General features: G+C 49.7%; 1 pseudogene across 1 annotated transcript; it reads left to right on the top strand.

The window, feature by feature from the left end:
- The first annotated feature begins 2,350 nt into the window (after positions 1-2,350).
- Positions 2,351-8,566, top strand: LOC144111335 (multidrug resistance-associated protein 1 pseudogene; annotated as a pseudogene). Its single transcript, XR_013310026.1, has one exon. The product of XR_013310026.1 is annotated as a multidrug resistance-associated protein 1 pseudogene (transcript).
- The last annotated feature ends 715 nt before the right edge of the window (positions 8,567-9,281 follow it).

Here is a 9,281-nt window from a genome sequence, read left to right on the forward strand (position 1 = left end):
AACGTTAAGAGACAGAAAGTGGGTAGAAAGTTAGGCGGGTGGGTAAGATAAAGAAGTTTGCGGGGATAAGGTAGCCGCATGAGACAGGATTAACTGGAGAAATATGGGTGCGACCTTTGTCCTGCAATGGGCGTAGTCAGGCTGATGATAATAATGAATTTATTTAGATGCTCTTCATTGAATATTGTACAATAGTTACTGAGGGCATGGACAGCAAAGGAAAGGTCTCATGCCCAGAAATTATGGACGAAAGCATTTTACAACGGGAACTATTTTATGAACGCAGTTTTTTCACTGCAAGATTTCAGTATAACAACCATTATATCCGCAGATCGCTCCTATGCAGGTCGGCATGTTTTCGCTATTAACGTTTTTGCTACGATCAAAAACGCTACTCATTGGTTTTCTGTTGCATTATTAACTACTCTATACGACTGATGGAAAAACTTTAAAAGGAAGATCTTGATAGGCATCGGAAAGAAGAATTGAGGATATCCTTCAATATTTCCATAACAGTTACTCGACGCTGCAATCTTGTAAACAGTGCTTAATGCGGGGAACCATGCTCTTAGCGTGGGTTCTTAATTACACTGTTTCTTGTTGTTAGGTGCCAGATACGTTAAGAAGGTTATCCACGGCTAATGGCGCCATCGTCGTAATGACAGTAGAAATAGTAGAAGCATAGCAGCACTAGTACTAGCACTGGTAGTCGTAAATGTGCTTGTTCAATTGTAGCAGAGGTGGTGGTGGTGGTGGTGGGGGTGCGGGGGGGAGGGGTTTAGAGTATAGTAGTAGTAGTAGTAGAAGAATGAACTGTTTCGACAAAATTCGGTCAATGCTAAGTGTTGATGTGATAACAGTAGAAGCCTCATCTGGGGGAGTGAGGGGGAGCCGACATCGATGTGTGTCGCATAAAACAGACCAGAAATGACTTCACCAGACTGGGAAGACCCGCAACATCCTGTAAGTACATCAACACCTTCTAAAGCCAACACATGATTTCTGACTTCAAACTCGGAAGCCAGTCGTGCTTTATTAGTTTCTCTATTTATTGACGACACGTGAAAAAAAAAGCTACACCAGATGGGGATTTCCGAAATAGAATGAGGTGCCAGGGTCATAGGATGAAAAGGGCTTCTCTTTTGACTATTGCGATTCTGGATTGTGACATGCATTCTTTATATTAATCGCTTTCTTTCTATCAACGCGTTTTTTTGCTTTACTTTGTCCACTGTTTGCTGCAGCAACACCCGTCATTCAATGATGTTGAAGGTCTTGAGCGCAGGATGGTACTTTTGGGACATTTTGGAATTCAAGGAAGCGTTATGAGAAAAATTAAATAAATTCTAAAAGGTGGCTGGCTGTCAGTGCCCCCTGCATAGCAGGGCGCTTAGGCCAAGGTTTTAGTCAGGGTATTCCTGTTGCTATCCGCGCTTGTGTGCTTATTTGAGCACGTAAGCCCCGCTGAAGAAGAGAGGTCGCACAAAGTCCGCCAACCAAGACGGTCTACGCAGAAAAAAAAGTACTTAACGTTAAGGACTGGAGAGCGCAGACAAATGCAAGCACTAGTGTCAGCAGGGAGAAACAAAGCGAGAATCTTTCCACTGATAAGAGGCGCTCCGCCGGCGGCACACAAGAAGGTAGAGTCGGTGCAACAACGCCGGGATGGACACAGCTTGTGGTCCGGGTCTGCAAAGGCTGTACGAGCTCCATATGAAGCTTATCAATTGCAGCTTTCGCTTTGCTGGCGACCAAGCTTGCGTTGTCGCAAGCGGATATATCGCCGCCTTTGTTTTCTTTTCATCAGAAAAACAGCTCCGGCACAAAAACAATGGGGTGCCTCTGGCTGGATGGCCTTATAAAAGTGCGTTTGAACTCGCTGTGATGTGATGACCTTTCAACTGTTCTATTTTGTTTTGTTATGGCGGCCAGATCGGAGTATTGTTGTTCCTGCTGGAAATCAGGTCATGAATTGATTATGAGATTTGTAAGGGGCGCTGCAGTCCTGAGTTAGCGCAGTTCTGAAGCTTAAGGTAAACACTCATTTTAAACCACCTGGAGTAGTGAACGTGAAAGAAAATACTATTGGAACAGGAATTCTTGTTTCCTGGTCTATCGCAGCGCTGCCTTTGTCAGATATATTGATTAAGAAACATCTGAAATCTCCGGGCAGTCGTTTGGCCAGCTATCCGCAGCCTCGTATGACGACGACAGTTGGGGGGGGGGGGGGAGGGGGTTGCACAGATAAGGCCAGACAGAGCACTCTCGATTATGCTCCCGGGGAAGGAAAAGATAAGACCGACATCACGCTTCCCTTATCTCCTCTGGGGGGTGGTCGCTGCTCCTCGCCGATTCTCTGTGTAGCCGTTCGATAGCCTCCTGGCTGTACAAAGTGAGTGCTGTGAGCGCCCCACGTTCTAGACTGCTCCGTCGGTGATTCTTCCATTTCCGTCGACCAGCGGGCGGGCAGCATGACGTCGTCTTTCTGCCTGACCCCCGTCTGGGACTGGGACCTGACCTGGTACTCGGCCTACCCGCGCTTCACGGCCTGCTTCGAGTCGACTGTGCTCGCCTACTTACCCGCTACTGTGCTCCTTCTATTCGGCTTCTTACCATGGATCCTGTGCGACAGTACCAAGCAGTGTCCCCTGTTTCGGCCCAGGGCGCTGTGTCTGACTCCTCTAAGCCTCTTGCGGTTCGTGCTGAGCCTCCTACTGGCTCTGGTGTACGCTTTCACCTTCATCTGCAAGCTGACTATGGACGTGCCGTACTCATCTTGGGCTTCGGCCACGGCCGACTTGGTTCGTTGCGTCACGTACGTGGTCACGTTGATTATGCAAGAACACAATCGTCGCCAGGGGGTAGGATCTTCGAGCTTATTGATGCTGTTCTGGTTTTTGGCGGCGTTCTTGCAGCTTCCTGAGTACTTCCACTACCTCGAAGAAGCCTTCCGGAACGACGTCGTTATGCCAGATGTGTACCCCATCGAGTTCAGCGTCAGCATGCTCGCCTACCCGTTGGTTGTAGTGCAGCTTGTCCTGTCGTGTCTCACCGACATTCGTCCCGACACCAAAAGACCATACCTCACCTCCGGCCCGCTATCGACGCTGATGTTCATATGGATGACGCCCCTCATCTTGAAAGGTTACCGGCGCAGCCTCGAGCTCATTGACCTTTTTAAACCAAGGCCAGAGCTAGTGACCCGGGTTAAGTACGACGAGTGGAGTGCCTATTGGAATCAAGAGTTGGATTCGGCGGGTTACATGCCTCAAGATGGCTCCTGTGATTGCACGCGCCCAGAGCCATCGCTCTTCAGGACGATGCGAAGGGCCTTCTGGAAGCCAGTGCTCGTTGGTTGCATCCTGGCCATGCTTCGGACAGTTGTGAGGACAGCGCCCGCTTTGCTGCTGCATCTCATCACGGGTTACATGGCTAGCGACGAGCCGACGTGGAAAGGTGTCATGTACGCAGTTGGTATCGTAGCTGCCAACTTCATTACGGCTATTTTCGTAAGGCACATTGACTGTACTCTGTCTCTTACTGGCCTTGGTATGAAAGCAGCAGTGATTGGAGCTGTTTACAGGAAGGCGTTGAAGATTTCAAGTGAGTCTCAAAATAATTACACTGTCGGGGAGATGGTGAATTTAGTATCCGTAGATGCCGATCGCGTCTTCAGATTAGCAGCGTCGTTTGGTTTTGTGGCTTCTGCACCATTGCTCATAATCATCACAATAGCACTTCTTTGGCAGTACCTCGGTGTGGCCTGTTTAGCTGGCATCGCTGTCATGATCGTTATCATGCCTCTTGTTCTGGTTGTCATGAGCCTCGGTCACAAGTACCAGGCCGCACAGATGAAGCTCAAGGACAAGAGAATCAAGAGCATGTCTGAAATTTTGAACAGCATCAAGATCTTAAAGTTGTTCGCTTGGGAAAACCCGTTCATAACGAAAATAGATACACTACGTTCGCAAGAAGTCGCGCTGCTGAAGAAATACTCGTACCTTACAGCCTTCAGCTGCTTCTGCATGACCTGCTCTTCCGTGCTTGTGGCCTTGTCAAGTTTTGTAACATACGTGCTCATCAGTGATGAGAACATTCTGAACCCAACCGTAGCGTTCGTTTCACTGACGCTTTTCAACCAGATGCGCTATTCCATGTTCTTGATTCCGGACTTCATCTCGAACGCAATACAGACCAACGTCGCCTTTGCAAGGATAAGAAAGTTTCTAATGTCGTCGGAAATTGACAAGTGCGCTGTATCACGAAGACCCCGTGATGGTGAAGTAATAACCATCAAGGGTGCCACTATGTCTTGGTCGTGGGACAAAGAATGCATCCTACATGACGTCGACTTGTCAGTGAAGAACGGCGAATTACTCGCCATTGTGGGTCCCGTTGGCAGCGGGAAATCATCACTGCTGTCTTCTCTTCTCGGAGACCTGAGAATACGCTCAGGATCAGTGGACTGCATTGAAGACGTCGCTTACGTTCCCCAGTGTCCCTGGATTCAGAACAAGACCGTTAGAGACAATATCCTTTTCACGAAAAGCTACGAGGCTAAACTTTACGACAAAGTGCTGAGGGCTTGCTGCCTCGAGAAAGACCTCGAAATATTGCCCGGTGGCGACTTGACGGAGATTGGCGAGAAGGGCATCAACCTTAGCGGCGGCCAGAAACAGAGAGTGAGTCTAGCACGGGCCGCTTATCAGCGCAAAGATTTGTATCTCTTCGATGATCCTTTGAGTGCCGTTGATGCTCATGTCGGCGCGGCTATATTCAGGGATCTGATTGGTCCCCGTGGCCTTTTGAGAGGTGTGACGAGAGTCCTAGTGACGCACAATCTTTCCGTCTTGCCCGATGTCGATCGCATTGTTGTCATGAGAGCAGGTTCTATTGTTGAGAGCGGAACGTACCAGGAACTTAAGGAAGAAGGCAGCGTTCTTTCGGAGCTGTTGAAGGAGTTTGTGAGGAAAAAGAAACGAAAGCAGTCGGAGCCTGGAGAGGACTCTGGAGCTGAAACGGACGCCACGTCGGAAGCGCAGCCTGAAAAACAGGAACTGAATATTGTTCAGAAGGAAGTGGTCGAGGAAGGCTCCATCAAGATGAGAGTGTACCTGAACTACATTCGACATGCCGGTCCTTTGTTACTATTCACGCTGCTTTTCTACGCCGCCTTCAGGGCCATCGACATCTACAATGGCATATGGCTGAGTGAATGGAGCACCGACCCCTTACTTCCTGATGGCACACAAAACATCCCATTGCGAGATTACAGGATAGAGATCTACGCCATTTTGTGTGTCTGCCAAAGCTTGACGGGATTCATCGGAGTGGCCCTGCTCTGGAGGGTGGCTCTTTCGGCGTCGACGAGGCTACACGGTCTGATGCTTTCTGGTGTTATGAGAGCCCCTCTTTCGTTCTTTGAAGCAACTCCATCGGGCCGCATTTTGAACCGGTTCGGCAAAGACGTCGATCAGCTCGACGTTCAGCTTCCCATGGTGGGAAACTTTTTCTTGGAATTTCTCATCCAAATCGTCGGCATGATAGTGCTCATCTCCATGAATCTTCCCATCTTTATTCTTATAGCCGTACCTGTTTTCGTGTCATTCGTCCTCCTCCGGCAAGTTTACGTCAAGTCTCTGCGTCAAGTGAAGAGACTGGAATCTGTGACTCGATCCCCAGTGAACAACCACCTCTCCGAAACCGTAACTGGCCTGTCCAGTGTGCGAAGTTACGGCGTCCAGAGCATCTTCGTTCAAGAGAATGACTACAAGGTAGATGTGACACAGAACTGTACTGTTAATAGCCTTCACTGCAACTACTGGATGCAGATCCGTCTGGAAATCATCGGTGACATTCTCCTTCTCACCATGCTTCTACTCATAGTCACAAACAGGGACAATATTGATGCCGGCATGGCTGGCCTAATGGTGTCTTATTCTCTCAACACCATCGCGCCATTCAACTATCTCATCTACTTTTCTACTGAGCTTGAAGCAAACCTAGTTTCGGCTGAGCGCCTGGATGAGTATCGGAGGCTTACTCCGGAAGCGCCGTGGTGTCTCAGCTGGAGTCCTGACCCGGCGTGGCCTCGAGAAGGAGCCCTCTGCTTCAGGTCTTATTCCACACGCTATAGGGAAGGCTTGGATCTTGCCTTGAACAATATCAACCTGGACATAAAGCCAGGCGAGAAGATTGGCGTCGTTGGCCGAACAGGCGCCGGCAAGTCAACCATGACGCTCAGCCTCTTCCGTATTGTCGAAGCCTGCGGGGGACAAATTGTGGTCGACGGTATCGACATCTCGACGCTCGGGCTCCATGATCTGCGCTCTCGAATCACCATCATTCCGCAAGATCCAGTTCTCTTCCTCGGAACGCTCCGCTACAACCTGGATCCTACTGGACTCCACAACAGTGAAGAACTGTGGGCCGCCCTGGAAAGGGCGCACCTCAAGGATGCGTTCGAAGAAGAAGGCCTGGACTTTGAGGTAACTGAAGGCGGCCTGAACCTAAGTGTAGGGCAGAGGCAGCTTGTATGTCTAGCTCGTGCCATTCTGAGAAAAACCAAGATTCTAGTTCTGGACGAGGCCACGGCTTCGGTGGACATGGAGACTGACGCCCTCGTGCAACAGACGCTCCGTGAGCACATGGTCGACTGTACCGTCGTCACCATCGCGCACCGTCTGCACACCGTCCTCCAGTCTGACAGGGTGGTGGTCATGGAACAGGGCTGCATAGTGGAAGTGGGTCAGCCGGCCGAGTTACTCGCCGACGGCCACACGTCATTCCACTCGATGGCCCGTGAGGCCGGCCTTGTGTCCGACGGAAGGTCCGCTAGCGAAGCCGAAGGCTAAACTGTCGTGTGTGCGCTTGTGCAGTTTCTTCTAGAGTGCTGGTGCATGATGCTGCCATACTTATTTATGTCACTTACTGCTCGACTATTCTCTGCGCCGGAGAGCGCCCGTCCATGACTGCACTGTTTACCAGTCATCTCCAACGGTGCTGTGTGACCCTAGTGACCCGGGGGTGCCTTTTCGCGCTTGTTTCACTGATGGCGTGGTGTTTATACTCAGGACTTCTGCAATTGCCGTGACACCGTGCCCTTGAAAACGCGGAAGTGCTCTTCTTATTTGCTTGTTTTCCAAGGAGTACTAAAATAACAAAATCTCACCCAGCTTATTTCTTCTTTACCGTGTTCAACTTCCTTGGGTATGTGTGCACGGTGCTACAAGCGCTTTGACCACGTCCCACTTTTACTGGCAAAAAGAAATAATTTGCAAATGCTGATGACGCTTCGTGCTTCCTCCTGTCGTATGCTAGGATGTTTCATAGCTGATCTATGCATATGATTAAAGAGAGGAACTCAGCACCTAAAGATAGTGACTTGGTAAAACGCTCCTACCAGCTGGCCCCCAACCACTCACAGCAATTTCAGATAGTGTTGATTTACTGGTATTATGCTTGTATTTGTATCTGGCCAGTCTAGAGGGGCGAATGCTATTCTGTTCATATATATAATGTGGCTGTTTCATGCACCTAGTATGATGGGACTGTTTCAAGAGGGTTAGTCGCATCATCGTTGGAACTAATCGAACTTTTACGATGTGCAATGGGGTCATCGAAAAGCATATCTTGGTCTTTCCGGCCAATGAGAATTATTTATGATGACAAGGCAGTGGTTCCTTATGCACCATGAACTTTTTAAAATATCATTACCCGCAAACTTGGGGTTTAGCACGACTATTTAATGGAAATTTCCTCCTCAGGGAGCGGGGCCATTGTTGCCCTACGTATACCCTAAAATCCGCTCCTGTGTTGCAAATCATGCTCGCTTAACGCTATCTTTTGAGTGGCTTAACAATTCATATTGCGATGACCCAAAGAACCATGACGCCACGTGCCTCCTAACCTCAGCTGAAGGCGGACGGGCCGCAGGAACAAAACTCGCGTTAAGGAACCCGAACTGCGCTTAGAAAAAGAAGTAGGAAACCTTCTCAACCTTTGCTGCTACATCCAAACTACGGCAAACTACCGTCGCGCTGAAGTGAATCGTCCACTTTGAATAATGCCGCCTTAGTTTAAAATCAATTTCGACGCAGCGCCTCCGCATTTGCAGAGTTCGTAGGTCACTCAAGGGCGGGAGAAAAACGACCAACAAAAAGAAAGCGAGAAATATAAAGCCATGGACGCACGACCAGTGTTTTTCGCCTCTAGCTATATATCGTCTCGGACCACGACCGGGCCCCAGCCTGCTTTATTTTTTGTGCCGCTCGTGAATTTGTCCGGGCTACGGCTTCGGCTTCGGCCAGTCGGGAAGGACGGCTGCGAGCCGCTTCCGTGTTGGCGTCCACATCCGCCGGATGAGCGCGGAGTCACGAACTGCCACTTTCTCTCTCTCTCTCTCTTGTCCCTCTCTTCCAACCTATGGCGAGAGAGCGAGGGAGAGAGAAGAAAGAGAGCATCCATCCAAGGAAGGAAGCCAGGGAAGGTGAGGAGGAGAGTTTGGAAAGTGCGAAGGGAGTGGAGTGGAGAAACGTGTGGCTGTGACGAGGAAATCTTGCGCCGGCAGAAGCGTTTGTTTCAATATGCCGGCGCAGAGGCGACAAGTGCCACTACGCTGGTATGGACACGGAGGCTTATCACCAGGGGGGGGGGGGGGGGGGGGGGGGTCTGCACGCTCAGTTGCGGCGAGCGAGACAAACGCTTTTCTAATCTGCTTCGAGCACAGCGAATGGTGTTTGGCGCGCTGTTGTATGTTGCGAGAGAACCACGTTGAAGCGCCGCTTCCTGTGATTTGAAACAATGTCGTGTCATTCCTTACATTCCTTTCCTTGTTCTTTTTGAGAGAGACGGAGGGTCGCCGTAGCTTATGCAGCAGGCGTTGAGAGCCTGGGCTTAAGCAGAGGTGGGTGTCCGGTGTCGGTTCTTTGGAAACCTCGCGTTTGGCGTACATTTCGTTATGACCGAAACGAGTTCTCCTTTGAAAGTCCACTTGAAGCGTCAATGAAATTAATCCGTTATGGTGACCTTAAGCGATATTTCACGAGAAACGACTCAACTCGGTCCTCTTTGCAATCGTATTCAGATGGCCTGCATTCGGCTCACACTGTTCAGTGTGCGTCTCACATCCAAAACACGGATGAAAAAAGAAAACGCAATGGGCGATTTCTTTGGACTACTTTTTTGTTTTCTTTTCACATATGAACAGCGGGAAAGAGGCCATGGCGAGAATGGGAAAAGGCACAGAAACGCAATTTTCCGTGGGAACCAATGCTGTAATT

The sequence above is a fragment of the Amblyomma americanum genome, chromosome 11, assembly GCF_052857255.1.
Source record: "Amblyomma americanum isolate KBUSLIRL-KWMA chromosome 11, ASM5285725v1, whole genome shotgun sequence".
Taxonomy (NCBI): domain Eukaryota; kingdom Metazoa; phylum Arthropoda; class Arachnida; order Ixodida; family Ixodidae; genus Amblyomma; species Amblyomma americanum.